At 50.2% G+C, this 18943-nt stretch overlaps 1 protein-coding gene across 2 annotated transcripts in view; it reads left to right on the top strand.

Annotated features, from left to right (window-relative positions):
• Nucleotides 1-273: 273 nt before the first annotated feature.
• Nucleotides 274-18943, top strand: part of AGPAT3 (1-acylglycerol-3-phosphate O-acyltransferase 3) — an 86804-nt gene continuing 68134 nt past the window's right edge. Inside the window, exons 1-2 of one of the 2 annotated variants that reach the window (XM_055569772.1) lie at nucleotides 286-422; nucleotides 791-877. The gene's annotated coding sequence lies outside the window, so the exon portion shown is untranslated. Of the gene's footprint in view, nucleotides 423-790; nucleotides 878-18943 lie in introns of both variants that reach the window. The other variant, XM_055569771.1, reaches the window with a different exon arrangement.

Consider the following 18943-nt stretch of genomic DNA (forward strand, 5'->3'; position numbering starts at 1 on the left):
GTCCCCTTGGCTTACCTCCCCGTGTTCCCCTGCGTGTCCCCGCTCCCCTCCCCCCTCGTATTCCCTCCCCGCTCTCCCGAGTACTCCCGCGGCCCCCTGGCCGGTCTCCGCCCTGTGTCCCCTCCGCAGGTCCCATGTCCCCTCCCCGCGTGTCCCCCTTCCCCCCCGCGTGTCCCCGCCGCCCCGCGCGCCGGCGGAACTGTGGGATCGCCGCGCACAGGAAGTGGCGGGGCGGCGCGGCCGAGGGCGGAGGGCGGCGGGCCGGGCGGGGCGGGATGGGGGCCGGGGGCGGCGGGCGCCGCACTCGCTGAGGCCCGACGCAGGGCCGGGCGCGCCCAGGGCCGGAGCGCAGCGACCGAGCGGCCCGGAGCGGAGGCGACGCCGGGGCCACGCGCGCGAGGAGCAGGTGGCTGCGGCTGCAGGTGAGCGGCGCGTCCCCGAGGTCGGCCCCCTCCCCGCCGCCCGAGATCGGCCCCCCTTGCCTCCCCAGATCGCCCCCACCCGGGCCCCGCGGCGCAGCAGGCCGGCTGCGCTCCGCCGGGCGCGGGGCCTGCGGGAGGACGGGAGGACCGGGACTGGGGACGGCGGGCCGTGGGTTCCCTCCCAGCCTCCGGGGCCTCGACCGGCCAGGCCCAAGCCTGTCCCGGTCCTCGCCGGCCGGCCTGGGGCGCTGCAGCCGGGCGCGCGGCTGGGGCCGGGGCGCCCTAGGAGGGGCGGGCAGCCGGGCTGGGCGAGGGAACGACACCCCTGCCCCTCGCCCCGCGGACTTCCTTGGGCCCCTCTGCTCCAGGTGGACGCCACGCGCCCCCGCCGGGTTTCGGGGAGCTGACAACGGGGACCCCGCGCGCGCCCCCGACCCTGCGCGCTGCGGCCACGGGTTAGTTTCACTTTTTGCTCTGCCCGGAGGGGAGGGCTGCAGGTGGGACCGCAGGCTGTGGTGGGGCTGAGCGTTCCGATTTGACTTTGGCGTTTGGACCAAAGGCCGACTGTGAATTTCCACGGTTCCAGTCAGGTGATGGGGCCGGTCAATGATCCAAGAGCCGTTTGGGAGGAAAACCACCTTCACCCCCAGGGCCGGCCAGAGGGCCCAGGGACGCCTGGTGCTGCCCTCCCAGGGTCTCAGGAAGGGAGGATGACTAGCAGATGAAGCTGCCTGCAAATAATGAGCAGGTCCTCTCTGTCTCTCCTTCTTCTCTCTTCTTTCTTCCTTTCTTTCAACTTTTGAAAGAAGTTGGGTAAAATAGGGAAAATGATTTTATAAATGGCTCCCCAGACTTTTTTTTTAGGCACAATATAAAACCTTGTCTTAGAGAATACTGGAGCAGTTAGGTTCCTTTCTGTAGGAAATTTGATCTTATGAGAAGGAAAAATGACAGTGGGCTGTTGGCCTTGTGACTGACTAGAATGAGAACTGACACCCATATTAAGGGTGGAATCACGGAGACCCCAGATCGCGGGTGGTGTGTGGCGGCTGTGATCAGTGGGAGAGGCCAGGGGACCCCAGGGGTCTAAGTGACAGCCCTACAGGCTGCTTGTGGTCATCCCCAGGCTGGAAATCAACTTCCTCTGCTGTTGAAAAGCTTCCTGGGGGTCTCAGGGAGACTCGGAACTTTTTCTAATTGGGTTATTTCCCCTTTTCTAGGCCATCCTGACTCCACTTCTCCTCTCCCTCCAAGTTTCAGAGTTGTCCTGTTACAACTCACTTCTGTATCCTTTTCTCAGCCCTGAGGGAACCTTCTTGATTACATTGTATAAAAAAAGAGGACCTGTGATTGAGGTTCATACACACCATGTGGCTGACATCCACAATGCAAGCGTGACTGAGATTCAGCGTGCTTAGGGCCCCTTGGCCCTCGTGGCCTTGTGGGGGACAGGTGCCTCCATGTTCCATGCGCATACAGACTGGCTGTGCTGGGCCCTGCCCAGGCACCTCTGTCCAGAGGTTTGAGGCTGAGCAGTGTGGCCCGGAGAAAGTGCGGGAGCAGGGAAAGTGGCAGGAGGTGAAGGAAGAGGCCCAGGGGACACTTGAGTTGCCAGGGTGTGGGCTCTAGGAGCCACCTCCGGCAAGGACTCTGCGCTGCCTGGGAGGGCCAGCTGACTCTCTGTGTGTCTGTCACAAGTCTGGGTGCCAGGGCCAGGGAAGCAAACTGAATGTAGTTTATTTTGGAAGTTAGAAGAAGTGTATCCACCAAAGTGATTTTTAAAAACTATTCATCCATTTATATAAGCTCTGACTGCATTGGATCTTGGTTGTGACACGTGGACTACGTTGCTCCCCGGCATGCGGGGTCTTAGCACCCTGACCAGCCATCGAAGCAGAGTCCCCTGTGTTGCAAGGCAGATTTTAACCACCAGACCAGCAGGGAAGGCCCTGGTCTGTCCGTTTTTACTTCTGCTTCCCTTGTTTGCTAGCGTGGCTCCTGATATGTAGGATCAGGCCTTTACACGTGACACCCCTGAATTGCACTTCAGCCTTGGAGAAGAGCGGTCTGGGAAAAGCCAGAGCTTCCGTTACCTCCTGAAGGGTGGGTCACAGATCGGCATGACCAGAATCTGAACTGAGATCCTTGGACTCCCGTCTTGTCAGCCTTATCAGTCTGCTAAACATCTGTGAACACTTTTATCTCTAGTCAAATCAGAGATGGGAGGGAAATGTTGAAATCCCTATAAACAGGGAAAATGAAAAGCAGAAACTGTGTTTGAGAAGAGTTGAATTTACGGGGTTTTCTGGAGTGGGGAGGGTGTTGCTGATGTGTCCAATCACATTTGACTCCAAACCACACACCTTCCACCGGCCTTCGGCCTGACCCAGTGGAGCAGACTCAGAGATCAGCTTCAGCAGAGGTTAGTACCCCAACCCCTGCTCTCAGCACTGAGGCCCTGACTCCGTCAGAGTCCACCTGGGGCAAAAGTAGTGGCTTCTGCTTCTGTCTTTTTCTCTCCTCTCTTGGGCCTCATCAAAAACTCTAATATCTCACTGTTACAAGTTGTGGTTGATTAATATTTATAGAGCAGAGCACTGGATGCAATTGGCTGCATGTATCTATTCCTTTCTTAATGATTTGTACTGTGTGACATGGAATCTTTACTTGATCTTCTCATCGATAAATGTACAGTTACAGTAAGGTTGGACTGAATTTCTTAAAACGATTGCTTGGAAGGTTCATAGATTTTACTTTGGTTAACCAAGGAATGCTTGAGGTTTTAAATAAGTTGCTTCATGTTGTAAAGTTGAAATGACTTGGACTTGGTCTGTTGTTTCTGAAACCACTTCCTAATAATTAAAAGTAATCCTAAATTGTTGCCGTTGTTGTTTAGTTGCTCAGTCATGCTGACTCTTTGTGACCCCATGGACTGTATGTAGCCTGCCAGGCTCCTCTGTCTATAGGATTTTCCAGGCAGGAATACTGGAGTGGGGTGACAGTTCCTTCTCCAGGGGATCTTTCTGACCCAGTGACCGAACCCATGTCTCTTGCATTGCCGGTGGATTCTTCACCTCTGAGCCACCTAAGAAGCCCTAAATTGCTCATTTCAAAATGCTGGATTTTAGGCAAACCCAGTACTGGTTCAACCTCGTACAGACTCTTATTTAGTTATTTAGAAGAATTCACCATGCCCTGATTATCTGTGTCGACCAAAGTGCCAGAAACTGAAACACAGATAATCTGGCGGCAGTTCCTATGTGTCTTTTTGGAGATGGAGGAGCAGATCCGTGGGGAAAGTTGGCCCAAGTTCCCGCTGCAGGGCTGGGGCCTGTGGCCGTGGACGCTGTGCTTTAATTGGCCACATCTTTTCCCAAGCGCAGCTAGAAGGTCATGGATAGGATACATTGTAGATGCTGGTGTTAGCAAATTGAAAGAAATGTGTCCTTTGATACTGTGACAGGCAGAAGTCTTCTCCCAGTCAGGAGAACTTGGCGTCACACAGGACTAAAAACTGAGCTGGGTGCTCATAGTGGGAGCCGCCCACCAGCAGCCGAGAGGCCTGTCCCCAGGTGGCCCAGGGAGGCCATGCATCATTGATGTGGCTCCTCGGTTCCTTTCTGAAAGTGGGCGGGGAATGAAGTCAGCAGCAAGAAGGTTAGTAGTGAGTTCTACTGGGAGCAGCAGTAAAAGCTGCAGCAGGAACACCTTTACCGGTTCTGCTCTCCTGAGGCCTGTGAGCCCCATGGGTGCACCCCCGGCGTAGGGGAGTGGCCTTTGAGCCCATGGGTATCGACTCTCAATGTGGAGAATGTGTCAATGATTGTGTTAATGCTTTTCATACTTTGGTTTCTAATTAGACTGTTATTCCAGGCTAACTGGAATGATTGGTTGAGTGAATGAATGAATGAATGAATGCACCTTTTCTTAGGAAGATACACGTAATCTAATCCTTAGGTTCAGAGAGAAAGTAATTGATGGTATACCTTGCAAAATACGATTCTCTAGCAGCGATTTTCGTCAGACTAACACAAATCAGATTGTTGGATGAAGACTTCACCTGTCCAGGTTCCGTGAAAGGAGGATGCCAAGATGGGAAGTGCAGGAGGTTTGTGGGGGGCTGCTGTGGAAGCTGTAGGGAGGGGAGGAGGGGTGATCCTGCACCTGGCCTGTGTGGGGTGGGGTGGGAGAAAGGGCAGAGGACTGGGAGGACGGGCCTCAGACGCAGCTCTGAGAAGGTCAGCCTGGGGTCCTCAGCCCCACCCTGCGTCTTGCAGCCAGGAATGGCAGGCACCACTCCCCTGTAGCCTGGGAAGCAGGGTCTCTTTTGAGGGCCTTCTGTGTGTCAAAGTGCCATCGCAGCCTCAGAGACAAAGTTTAGTGACTTGGACTCCACAGAAGTAGAAGGACAGTAAGAATGATCCCTTGGCCTGGGCAAAGTTTTGGTTTAGTTTTAGGAAAAGCCCTGTAGTCTGTTGGGTTCCCTTGGGCTTTTATTTTGGCTCCTTTACTATAAGTAGTGTTGATGTTGTTCAGCAGCTAAATTGTGTCCAACTCTTTATGACCCCATAAACTGCAGCACACCAGGCCCCCTGTCCTACACCGTCTCTAGGAGTTTGCCCAAACTTATGTCTATAGAGTCAGTAATGCCGTTCAACCATCTCACCCTCTGTCATCCCTTTCTCCTCCTGCCTTCGATCTTTCCCAGCATCAGGGTCTTTTCCAATGAGTTGGCTCTTTGAATGAGGTGGCCAAAGTATTGGAGCCCTCAGCTCCAGCATCAGTCCTTCTAATGAATATTCAGGAATGAATTCCTTTAGTTTGATCTGGTTTGATCTCCTTGCAGTCCAAGGGACTCTCAAGAGTCTTCTCCAGCACCACAGTTCAAAAGCATCAATTCTTCGGTGCTCAGCCTTCTTTATGGTCCAGCTCTCACATCCACACATGACTGCTGTGGTGAACTGATACAAAAAGAGAGTGTCCAGCGATGAGAGGAAGCAAACGCTTGCAGATAGATGACAAACGCCAGAGCACACATGTGTGAGCACGGGGCAGTGTGTTCAGTTTCCTAAAGTGGGCACTTACTACTGTTACTCAAGCTCTAGAACATTTGGTAGAAAGTGCATCGGTGGCCTGTGGTTCGGTTCCAAGCTCCAAGGCAGCAGGGTGTTTTACTGGAGCTCCAAGTGCTCTGTACCTGGCATTTTTCTTCTTTAAATTTTAATGAGTTATTGGGTATGTGCTGTGCTTAGTCGCTCAGTCGTGTCTGACTCTTTGCAACCCCGTGGACTGTGGCCCTCCAGGCTCCTCTGTCCATGGGGAATCTCCAGGTAAGAATACTGGAGTGGGTTGCCATGCCCTCCTTCAGGGCATCTTCCCAACCCAGGGATCGAACCCAAGTCTCCTGCATTACAGGCTGATTCTTTACCATCTGAGCCACCAGGGAAGCCTGTTATCAGATATAAATGTTTCTATTTTGGTAAAAAAGCTATATGTGAAAATTCTAAACACAGATGGGACAAGTGCTAGGCCAGGGTGGCCAAGCAAACATGAATGATGACTGTACGCTTCTTCTCTCAGATGTGTTTTGCCTGACCCCCAGCCACTGACCCCACTGACCTCCACCCAGTGACCCCTAGCCTCTGACCCTCAGCCACGGACCCCCAGCAGACATGCCATGCAGCTATGGTACCCAAGTCACTAGCTCTTTGGCTGCTGAAATCAGCCAGAAACCTAGATCCTTATATACAATTATTTATTTTTAACAAGCTGTGCAGGCAAATGGAAAATGTTCCTGCCTGAATTTAGACTGTGGGCCACTATTTTTACAACCTCTTGTCTAAAATATTTGTGTAATTTTCAAAATAAAGTCAGTGAGCCAATTAAATGAGGACAAAATGCATGCAAGAGAAGCAAACAAACAAAAAGATGAATAACAAAACCCCAGGATCTCATGTCCAGATGAACTGTCTTTCCTATCTCAAGCATGGCTGCTGTAAACAGGGTTGGGGTCCGTGAGGATGGGTGGAGGGAAGGAGAAGCTGGTACCCAGAGAGGTGTCAGGAAACAAAGGAGCTCTGTGTGTCTCTGGGTGCCTGTAGGAGGCCCTCCCAAGGTCCATGTAAAGATGAAGTCTGCAAAACGTAATGTTTACTGATACCAAATGCATTTAGTGGAAGGCGCTCCTCATCTTGCTCTATGGAAGTGTTGAAAGTGAAAGTCGCTCAGTTGTGTCCGACTCTTTGCAACCCCATGGACTATACAGTCCATGGAATTCTCCAGGCCAGAATCCTGGAGTGGGTAGCCTTTGCCTTCTCCAGGGGATCTTTCCAAGCTAGGAATCGAACCCAGGTCTCCCACGCTGCAGGCAGATTCTTTACCAGCTGAGCCACAAGGGCAGCCCAAGAATACTGGAGTGGGTAGCCTATCCCTTCTCCAGCACATCTTCCCGACCCAGGAATCGAACTGGGGTCTCCTGCTTTGCAGGTGGATTCTTTACCAACTGAGCTATGATCCCCAAGTATAATCTTGCTCTATACTTTGATAGAATGTTCTGTGTCCACACGTCTTAATTACACGTGTGGAGCCATGCAGCCCTCTAGCATTCTCTGAAGGGGACCGCTGGGCGGGGAAGTCTGGGCAGTGATGCCTACACTGGGCTGTTTGCAGAGAGATAGGAGAGACTCCGTGGAGAAGGCAATGGCACCCCACTCCAGCACTCTTGCCTGGAAAATCCCATGGATGGAGGAGCTTGGTGGGACGCAGTCCATGGGGTCGCTAAGAGTTGGACAAGACTCAGCAACTTCACTTTCACTTTTCACTTTCATGCATTGGAGAAGGAAATGGCAACCCACTCCAGTGTTCTTGCCTGGAGAATCCCAGGGACTGAGGAGCCTCATGGGCTGCTCTCCATGAGGTCGCACAGAGTCGGACACGACTGAAGTGACTTAGCAGCAGCAGCAGGAGAGACTCCGACTGCATAGCCACCCACAGGGTGTTCAGTGGACCCACCTGCTCTTCGGCACCTGGTGATGTCATTCAGTTTTGCAAGTGGAGGGACTTCCCTGGTGGTCCAGTGGCTAAGACAGCGCTCCCAATGCAGGGAACCTGTTTCCATCCCTCGTCAAGGAACTAGATCCTGCATGCCCCGACTAAAGATCCCATGTGCCAAATAAGTATTTTTTGAAAGTTTTGCCAATAGGTTGGATACAGAATGTGACTGGTGGTGGCCTGGATTTGTTTCCTGGCAGATGGAGTTGAGCCTCCCCCTGCACTTACTGCTAGATGCCTTTCCTCCTCTGTGAATTCCTTCACCCATTTTCCTGTTGGGCGATAGGTTTTCCTTATGTATTCCTTGCATATGGTTCTGTATGAGGTATTTCCTTGTGCATTGAGGATAATAATCTTGTCCTAATGTGTGCTTCAGGCGTCTTGCTTAGCTGGGTCTGGTCTTTTTACTTTTTTTTGACGAATAGAAATTCTTGATGTAATGTAGAGTTTATCCACCTTTTCAGCTTTTCGAATGCAGTTGAGAAGTCCTGGAGTCACTTGTGTGTTCTCCTGTGTTTTCTTATAGAAGTTGGACTGTTTGCTTTCCACGCTGAAGCCCTCCGTCCCTCGGGAGTGGCTTCTGGGTGGTGACAGGTAGGGGCTCTGTCCCCATGCGGAGTACAGTTGTCCTGATTCCAGCCTCCGCCGGGTGGCCCTCTTTCCCTGCTGACTGGTGGGGCCACTGCAGTCACATGTCCAGGTCCCTCCGCTGGGTTCTCTGTCGCTCTGGTCGATGTGTGTGCATGGGTGGCCCCTCAACCTGACCCTCTTACTTTCTGGGCATGCACCCCACTACCCCTGCCACCCGGGGTTTCTAGAGCACCTGGCTGATCTTGCTCTTTGTTTTCCTGTGTATGTGTTAAAAGCAGTGTGTCAAGTTTCCTGAAAAACTTTGTCAAGGATTTAGATCAAAACTGCACCAATTCTGTAGATCAGCTGGGGGGTGGATTTCATCTCTATGGTATGAAGTCTTCCTGCCATAGAGGTGATGTGTTTCCATTAATGTCAGTCTTCTTACATGGCTTTTACTAGGGCTCTCTACGTACTATTCTGCACACTATCTTATACTTTGTGGTTAAATTTATTCCCAGGTGTCCTTATTTTTGTTACTTTTATAAGTGGTGTTTTCACATTTTATTTTTTTACTTAAAAAAATTCTAACTCTTGTTGGTGTTGAGCAGAAAGGGAGTTGATTTTGGATATTGATTGCTATCCAGGCACCTTGCCAATCTCTTTTTCTTATAAATTATTTGCAGCGTTGGGGGATTTTCTGCATGGACAGAAAGTGCTTGTTTCTTCCTTACACCTTTAGCATTGTCCCGTCCTGTTTTGCTGCCTGGGCCAGGGCTGTCAGGACTGTACTGCATGCAAGTGTGATGCGGCGTTTTGGTCATTATTCTTGGTTTTCAGGGAATCTGCTCAGTTTTCCCGTTTGGTGTTGGTACAAATATGGAGGCTGCTTAGTTCTGAATCTTCCTGTTGCTCCTCCTGGGAACAAAGGAGCTAGCAGATGGAAGGAAATAAAGAGGTGAAGAGATTCAAGGCTCACCTTCACTGGTTATCAGGGAGATGCAAAAATAACAGCGTGGTTAGATGCTGGCCTGCTCCACTGGGGTGGCCAAAATGTAAAGAGAGTGCCTGGGCCAGGTGTGGGTGCAGATGTGAGCCAAGGTGCGCTGTGTGAGTGTGAGCTGGGGGGTGTTACAGAAGCACGGCCATGTCTGCAGAGCAGCTTCCACATCTAGGTGCACTTGGTGTGTGGTCCCACGTGGGCAGGATGGCCCCAGCAGCATGTGTGCTGTGTCCCGGGGCATTGCTGGGGAGAGCGTGGGGTTTAGGGCAAGTCATATGGAGTGGGGAGTGGTGGTAAGACCCCCTTCCCAGGTTTCTTGTCCTGTTGGAATGAGGACATACTGGGAAGAGACTCAAGGGGTAAGTGGTTACTTCTTACAAGGGTGGGATAGTGTAGCTGGGAGGAGTTACAATGTATTACTATATCTCCTCAGATTACCTTACCCATTTAAAACAAGTCACAAAAAATAAAAGAGAGAATGCTTATTTTTCTGTAGACTCCCCCCTTTTCCAGTTAAAAGAGTTGTCTTGTTTATACAAATAATTGGCTTCTTTCTGAAAAATAGGAACCATATATACCTTTTTCCCTTGCTTTCTTCTTAAAATTTCTTTTGGAGTGCAGTTGATTCACAGTGCTGTGTTAGTTTCCGGTGTAGGCAGAGTGAATCAGTTATGCATGCACACAGTTCCACACTTTAAAAGTCTTTTCCCATATAGGGCATTACAGAACATTGAGTAGAGTTCCCTGTGCTATATAGTAGGTGTTATTAGTTATCTATTTTATTGATATATGTAATAGTTGATATATGTAAATTCTAATCTTCCAATTTATCCCTTTCCCCCCTGGTAACCATATGTTTTCTACATCTGTAACTCTATTTCTGTTTTGTAAATAAGTTCGTTTGTACCATTTTTTAAGATTCCACATGCAGGCGCTATCCCATAGTATTTGTCTCTCTCTGACTACGCTAAGTATGACAGTCTCTAGGTCCATCCATGTGGCTGCAAATGGCCTTATTTCCTTCTTTTTATGGCTGAGTACTGCTGCACTGTGTACATGTACCGTCTTCTTTATCTGCTCGTCTGTTGATGAATATTTAGGTTGCTTCCATGTCCTGGCTCTTGTGGACAGTGCTGCTGTGAACACTGAGGGGCTTGTATCTTTTTAAATTATGGTTTTCTCCAGATAGATGTCGTGAATATTTGACTGAAGATGTTGCTTTATCAAAGACTTTTTCCGTGTGTGTTGAGCTGATCATATAAAATTTTCTCCTTTTATCCGTTAATGTGGTAAAAGAACATGAGTAGATTTTCCTGCTTTTCAGGAAATACCCCATCTCAACCATGACGTATTTTACTGCGTTACCGTACTTGGTGTGTTGAGATTTTGTTTAGAATTTGTTGCACCTTTGTCTAGAAGTGTGCATGGCTTGTAACTGTCCTCTCTTGCACTGTCCCAATGGGTTTGGGGCCGGGTTACACTCATCTCATTATCTAAGTGGGCGGTGTTACCTCCCATGTGAGATTGAGGTGATGTGTTTCTTGTCCTGGGCCTGGCTTTTGTGTGGACAGATTTTTACATTTTGATTGATTCTTTTACTAGCTACTGATCTGTTCAGCTTTTCTAGGTCTTTTTAAAATAAGATTTGGTGTTATTTTTCTAAGGAGTGACCTGCATTGTTGCTATGTAACAAGTGACCCCAACACTTCCTGGCTCTCAACAACACTTTCCATCTCACCGTGTCTGTGGTCCAGGAATCCAGGCTCAGCGGAGCTGGCTCCTCAGGCCCAGGTCTCTCATGGGCTGTGACCGGGTGTCACAGAGGCTGCAGTCTTATCTAAAGGCAAGACAGGGCAAGGGTCCTTCTTCAGGTACATTCACACTGTCAACAGGATTCAGGTCTTTGCCAGTTGTTCTGTCCATCCTGGCAGTTTGTCCATCAGAGCAAGAGGGGGAGAGAGTGTGAGCCAGCTAGTCTAAGACTCAGTGCTGTAAACCCCATCTTGGAGGCCACCTTCCACTACTTTTCTTGAAAGCCAGTCACTAGGTCCAGCCCACACTCAAAGGTGTGAACCTTGGAGCCATCTTAGACCTCTCTACCCTAGGATCCACATCAATAACATTGTCAATTTCTTGGTAAAAAGGTCTTAATATTTTCTTAATTTTTTAATCTCCATGGTATCTGACATTAAGCTCCACCTTTCATTCCTAGAATTGTTTTTGTTTTTCTTTTTTCTCAATTTATCTCAGCAGAGGTTTATCTGTTTCCTTGCTGCTCACAAAGAGCCGACTCTCAGCCAACTCGCATGTCCATCACATTTTTGGTTCTCCTGTCGTTAATTTATCCTCCCATTGTCATCATTTATTTCTACTCTTTCTGGGTTTTTTTCCTGGTGATCTCTTTACAGGTTATTGAGTTGAAAGCTTAACTTCCTTGTTATTTTTGTAAGCATAGTTTCTTAATTTTCAAGCTTTATTTCTTTCATAAGAATTTAAAGTTAAACGTTTCTTCCTGGTTCTATAGTCCTGTGTCTGGTATATTTTGGAGTGTAGCAGTATCATTGTTTGGCTTCCCTGGTGGCTCAGATGGTAAAGCATCTGCCTGCAATGCAGAAGGCCTGGGTTCGATCCCTGGGTCTGGAAGATCCCCTGGAAGGAAATGGCAACCCACTCCAGTACTCTTGCCTGGAAAATTCCACGGACAGAGGAGCCTAGTTGGCTACAGTCCATGGGGTCGCAAAGAGTCGGCCACGACTGAGCAACTTCACTTTAGTATTATTGTTCAGATCTTGAGCATTTTTGTTGTCCAGTTGCTAAATCATGTCTGACTCTTTGTGACCCCATGGACTGCAGCATGTAAGGCCTCCCTGTTCCTCACTATGTCCTGGAATTTGCCCAAGTTCATGTCCATTGAATCAGGAATGCTATCAACCATCTCATCCTCTGCCACCGTCTTCTTTTTTGAGCATTTAAATATCTGTTTACTCTTCTGTGACCCATGAGTGATATGGAAGGTACTTTTATTTTCTAAGTGCATGGGGATTTTAGCTTATACATTTATTATTGATTTCAGCTGGGAAGGCTTGTGGGCAGAGGGCACAGACGTGGACTATCATGTCACCTCGTACTGTCTCCAGGGGCCATCTGGTGGTCCCTCTGCCCTTCCTGTGTGAGCGATGTTCCCTCTCCACTGTGTTTGTGGTCCCTTTTACATCCAGCGTTCTCTGTTTTCATGGTGGCATCTCTAGAGTGGGTTTCTTCTTATTTATCCTGCTTTGGAGTCAGTGTGCTTCCTGAGGATAAAGTTTTGTGTCTCTCGGGAATTCTGGAAAAATTTCAGCCATTCTTCTGTTGACTTTTGCTTCAATTTACCTTATGCCTGACTTTGTCACACCATTTTCCAAGTCTCATACTCTTGCTCATGTTTGTCTTTTAGTCTTTTTTTTTTTTTTTATCACCATGTTCTTGGTGAATTCCTCCACTTTCCACTCTCGTTTTCCAGCTGTATCTTCATCTCTGTCTTATCTGCTACTTAACCTGCACATTAAGCTCTTCATTTCAGTGATCCTAATTTTCATTCCTTTAAAAAAAATATTTTATCTTTATTCATCGATTTATTTGGTTGCACCGGGTCTTAGCTGCGGCATGTGGGATCTTTAGTTGCAGCAAGTGGGATCTAGTTCCCCGACCAGGGATCGAATCCAGGCCCCCTGCATCAGGAGTTCAGTTCAGTTCAGTTCAGTTCAGTAGCTCAGTCGTGTCTGACTCTTTGCGACCCCATGAATCGCAGCACGCCAGGCCTCTGTGTCCATCACCATTTCCTGGAGTTCACTCAAACTCACGTCCATTGAGTCAGTAATGCCATCCAGCCATCTCATTCTCTGTCGTCCCCTCCTCCTCCTGCCCCCAACTCCTCCCAGCATCAGGGTCTTTTCGGTCTCACCCACTGGACCACCAGGGAAGTCCCTGTTTCTCGTTCTTAAATGTCCTCGGTAGTTCTCTCCAAACCTGCCTCTTCTCTTGCTTGGTGCTCTTTTCTTTGCACGTGTTCCAAGTTCTTCTCTTATCTCTAAGCATACTTATTTTATATGTGTGCTCAGCTTCATGCAACTCTTCACGGGCCCACCAGGCTCTTCTGTCCATGGGATTTCCCAGGCAGGAATACTGGAGTGGGTTGCCATTTCCTCCTTCAGGGAATCTTCCTGACCCAGGGATCAAACCCAGGTCTCCTGCATTGCAGGCAGATTCTTTTTGACTAGTGCCACCTGGGAAGCCCTACTTATTTTATATACTGCAAAGAATAATGCCAACATAATAAAAACACACAAAATAATACCGAAGTCTAAATTTCTTGAGCATTTTGCTCTGCTGCCTCTCACTCCCTGAAGCCCAGTTCTCATGTGCTTTGTACCCTGGGCTGTGATCTTGTGTTCAGGAGACTTTGTCTCCCTGGAGGGGCTCTGCTTCTCCCAGGAGCCCAGGAGTGGGGCTGATCTAGAAATAAACCATTATAGGTTTATTTCCTGGACTCATAAGAGGGGACTTCTGAAGGTGTCATTGACAAACTTGATCCCCTAAACAGAACTCAGAGCTTGAAGAGATTGCCAAGGTAAACCTACACAAATCCTGGTGAAGAAAGCAATTGTGGGAGTTAAGGAATGCTATGGTGTGAGTAGCCCTGGGGGACTCAGCTAACCTGGGGGGTTTTGTCCTGGCCTAGGACTGCCTCGCCAGGGACAAGACCAGTGTCCAGGATGCAGAACGTCGGAGGCCCTCGCTCCCTACACATCTCTGTTAAGCTCTTTATTCAGTTTGGGACACAGTTGCAAAACGTGACTCTGATTTTGTCCTCAATGAACTTAACTTCCCATTGACTTCTCTGTTGTCCATGTGATGGAGGTGGTATCTGTTGTTTTAGAACAGGCAGATCATCCAGACAACGTTTTTGGTAGCTGAAAACTGCCATACGTCTGCATTGCGTGGTATATACCAGTAAATGTGAAAGAGCATGATTTTTTAAAGGGGGTTAGTACATCTTACAGGTCAGATTTCAAAGCTATTAATAGAAATTAAACATGAATGGAAAGACCGTCAGGCACTTGGAATGTTGTTGTCTGATGGTGCGGGGTCTGCCCGAGTTCATGTCCACTGTGGGCCTCCAAGACCCCCTTGTGTTTTAATTGCCTGTGAGGCCGTGACCCCAGCTCACTGTCCTCTCGGCTCTGCTTCCTAAACCCTGGGCCCACAGGGTCCCCTGCTGGTGCGTCCCCGGACCAGGCACCCCGACCTGAGCAGTCCTCTCCTGTCCGTTTCTCCCTTACCCATGAACATGCCTCTTGGGGTGACGTGTCCAGGCCAGGCCCTGCCCCACCCGCGACCCCCTCCTCCATGTTTCTCATGGCCCCCTGCCTCACCTAAGACCGCCTCCAGTCCCGCTCCCATCAGATCCCTTCCCTGTGGCCATTGAGGTTCTGTCTCAGTGAGCCCAGTTCTGTTCCCGTCCTTGCCCGCTCCAGCCGCTGCTGACGGTGGTGACGCTCAGAGGACGCCATCCCCTCTGCTTGGTCCTCACTGCCCCTCAACACCCGGGCTCGGCTTCTCCCCCGAGGCTGCACCCTGGACCTTTGCCTGGTGGGTTCTTGCTCATCCTCCAGCTGTCAGTGTGCCAGGACACCTTCCCCAGCCCGAGACCCAGCTAGGATGCACATGCACGCACTCAGAGGCTCACACGCGTGCACACACACACAGACACATACACAAGCACACACACCACATCGTGCAGACTGTCTTTATGGGCTGCTTTCCTCACTTCACGTCCCACTGCTGACCTTTACATCTGCCTGCCCCGTCCCTGGGTAGAGACCGCAGGGCTGCACTTGGCCCTGTGGTGTGGACAGTGAGGTCAGCAGCCAGCCCTGGAGCTTTTTCCGTTCCCTGTGGTGAGTCCTGTGGGCACCACACTCCCCTGAGTGGCTCGCTGAGCGCATCCTGCCCGTCCCAACACTGCAGACCCACATAGCAGACTTACCGTGAAGAGACCACACCTGTCTCCACACCCACCCGTGATGATGGAGAGAATAACACCATTCTGGGTGCCTGGTAGTCTTTTGTTTCCACTTTATTTCTGGTTTTGAAATCCAGCAAGCAGAGGCTTTGTCCCTGCTCTACGATGAACCTCGGTAGCATCATAACCCACACTGTCCCCTGTGTGTCCACAGTGCGAGTCGGGGCTTCCCTGGTGGCTCAGACAGTAAAGAATCTGCCTGCAGTGCAGGAGACCCAGGTTCAGTCCCTGGGTCAGGAAGATCCCCTGGAGAAGGGAATAGCAACCTACTCCAGTATTCTTGCCTGGAGAATCCCATGGGCAGAGGAGCCTGGAGGGAACAGTTCATGGGGTCGCAAAGAGTTGGACATGACTGAGCAGCTAACACACAAACACGCACACACACAATGCAGATTGGTGGCAGGTAGACTGATTTTCCCCGTGGAGGTGTGGGATGGGCCACAGGCTTAAGTGGCCCCAGCCGGTGACTTCACACTTCTTAGGCGTGGCCCTCTTCTCCTCATTGCGCCCCAGGGGCTCATGAGGGTTGGAAAATATCACGTGTGAAGACAGTTTGTCAAGTGGTGTCACACGTGAGGTACCACGTGTGTCAGAGCAGTGATGCCTCATGAAGGGGTGATGGTGAGTCCCGGCGGGGCTGCCAGGGATGACAGCATGTGAACAAGAGGCCCAGGGCCACGAGCCGTGCAGGGGGTACAGAGATGGACACAGCTGAGCCCCATGCCAGCTCATCCCCAAAGCGGCGCACGCGTCCTTGGGTGGCTGACAAGGGTCCCAACCATCTCTCACCCGATGCTTCTCCCCTCTGCCCCTCAGATGCCAAGCAAGAGGCTGGTGGGTCCTGTTTCTGCAGAAGCCACATCCTGCTGTGTTCGGCCCTTTTCTGGAACATGGGAGAGGCTGCTGCCCACCAGCCTGTGGCCAGCCTGGGTGCCGGTCTGTCCATCTCAGAAGTGCTGGCTTCCGTGCCAACTTGACAACCCCCCTCACCCCGGTGCCGGATCTTTTCATGGCTCAGCACGTCACAAGGAGCTTTGTTTCCCTCTAAAGCACCCCCGAGGGCATCAGAGGTGCTGGCGGCCTGCCCCAGGGAGGCAACTGCCCGCTGTGCACCCAGAGCGGGCAGGGCACCTTGCCCATCCATCCTTGTGTGGCTCCGAGGCTGCTCCTCAGAGCACGAAGCTGTGTTTGTGAGTCTTGGGGAGACCAAGCAGGGGCTCTGCAGGGACCCCAACTGTTTATGCCACGAGTTCAGTCTCTGAGCCACAAGGGAAGCCCAAGAATACTGGAGTGGGTAGCCTATCCCTTCCCCGGCGGATCTTCCCGACCCGGAATCAAACCGGGGTTTCCTGCATTGCAGGCGGATTCTTTACCAACTGAGCTATCTGTGCCATGGGTTCAGTTTCTGGTTTTGGGTGAACTGGGCCTGTCCTGCTTTGTTCTCAGGGACTCTAGTGGGCTCAGAAGGGATCATCTCCTTGTCTCAGCAGTTTCATTTATTGCTGTGTGTGTGTGTGTGTATGTGACACACACATACCTGTGCCTGGGCTGAGCTCTGGGGCATCCAGGGCTGACCTTGAGTGCTGGCCTGGCCTGGATTGGCAGCGGCTGCTTGTTGTACGTTTTGACTCTTTTGTCCCTCCCCCGGCTCCCCTGTGCCCCTTAACAATTGGGTAACAATGATGCTCTGTGGTGCCTTCACAAACATAACCTTCAGCCCCAGAGACCTTGTTGGAATGGGAGCTCTGGTCTTCAGATCAAGGATTTGTCCTGACCCGGTTCTGGGCGTGGAAGCAGGACCGGGGTCTGGACAGTGTCCCCCGGCACCCCCGCAGAGGGGCCCCATGGGGTGGGGCTCAGACCCAGGCAGAAGCTTCCAGTGTCCGGACACCACGCTCACGCACAGCCCGCTCTGTCTGCAGTGCGCTCAGGTTGCCTCTCAGTTCACACTTGGTTCTCGAGTAAACGCTTTCAGTTAAATGTCTTCTCCACTTGTGGCTGCCAGTTTCTCACACAAGCCAATTTGAGAAGGCTCCAACTAGGCCTGCCCGGGGGTGCCGGGCATCTGTGAGGGTGGCAGTCTCCCCAGGTGAGGGCACAGGCAGGGGCCCTGGTGTCCAGGGTTCCGGGGGTGGCTTGTGACTGATGCTTCAGGGTTTAAAGATTATGGTGCACTTTCGGTTTTCTGTAGCTCCTTCAGGATTTGGTGGTCAGTTGCTGTTCCTAGGAATCTGTCCCATTAGCTGTGTTTGCACATCCAGAGCTGCTCGGAAGCGGCTCCTGATTCCCTCTGGAAAAATCCCACAGCATCTGCTTGTGCCTGCCCCTCCGTCGTGACGCTGTCCACACGGTCTCTCATTGTGTCCTGATTCTCTTGCCAAAACACAGCCAATTTTACTAATCCTTTCAGAGACCCACTTTTGTGGGTTTCTGCATGTTTTTCATTTCATTAATTTCTGCTAAGTTATTTCTTTCCTTCCTCTTAATTTACTTTGTTCATGTTAATGTTTTATGTCATTTGTTTTCAGCCTTCTGAAAATTTGTCCCCTACACCAAAGTTTAACCTTTGATCCCTTTAAGAACTTTTAGCTGCAGCCTAAAGTTGCAAAATGACATGTTTTGCTACTATTTCATTCAATAGATTTGTCTAGTATAGTATCTTAATTGATTTTTTAATTAATAACTTTTTTAAAATTAATTTTTGTTGGAGTACAGTTGCTTTACAATGTTGTATTAGTTTCTGCTGTACAGCAGAGTGAACCAGTTATCAGATCAGATCAGTCGCTCAGTCGTGTCCAACTCTTTGCGACCCCATGAATCGCAGCACGCCAGGCCTCCATGTCCAACACCAACTCCCGGAGTTCACTGAGACTCACGTCCATCGAGTCAGTGATGCCATCCAGCCATCTCATCCTCTGTCATCCCCTTCTCCTCCTGCCCCCAATCCCTCCCAGCATCAGAGTCTTTTCCAATGAGTCAACTCTTTGCATGAGGTGGCCAAAGTACTGGAGTTTCAGCTTCAGCATCATTCCTTCCAAAGAAATCCCAGGGCTGATCTCCTTCAGAATGGACTGGTTGGATCTCCTTGGAGTCCAAGGGACTCTCAAGAGTCTTCTCCAACACCACAGTTCAAAAGCATCAATTCTTCGGCGCTCAGCCTTCTTCACAGTCCAACTCTCACATCCACACATGACCACAGGAAAAACCATAGCCTTGACTAGATGGACCTTTGTTGGCAAAGTAATGTCTCTGCTTTCCAATATGCTATCTAGGTTGGTCATAACTTTCCTTCCAAGGAGTAAGCGTCTTTTAATTTCATGGCTGCAGTCACCATCTGTAGTGATTTTGGAGCCCAAAAAAATAAAGTCTGACACTGTTTCCACTGTTTCCCCATCTATTTCCCATCAAGTGATGGGACAGGATGCCATGATCTTCGTTTTCTGAATGTTAAGCTTTAAGCCAGCCTTTTCACTCTCCACTTTCACTTTCATCAAGAGGCTTTTGAGTTCCTCTTCACTTTCTGCCATAAGGGTGGTGTCATCTGCATATCTGAGGTTATTGATATTTCTCCCAGCAATCTTGGTTCCAGCTTGTGTTTCTTCCAGTCCAGCGTTTCTCATGATGTACTCTGCGTATAAGTTAAATAAACAGGGTGACAATATACAGCCTTGACGAAGTCCTTTTCCTATTTGGAACCAGTCTGTTGTTCCATGTCCAGTTCTAACTGTTGCTTCCTGACCTGCATACAGATTTCTCAAGAGGCAAGTCAGGTGGTCTGGTATTCCCATCTCTTTCAGAATTTCCCACAGTTTATTGTGATCCACACAGTCAAAG

This window comes from Bubalus kerabau, chromosome 2 (assembly GCF_029407905.1).
Source record: "Bubalus kerabau isolate K-KA32 ecotype Philippines breed swamp buffalo chromosome 2, PCC_UOA_SB_1v2, whole genome shotgun sequence".
NCBI lineage: Eukaryota > Metazoa > Chordata > Mammalia > Artiodactyla > Bovidae > Bubalus > Bubalus kerabau.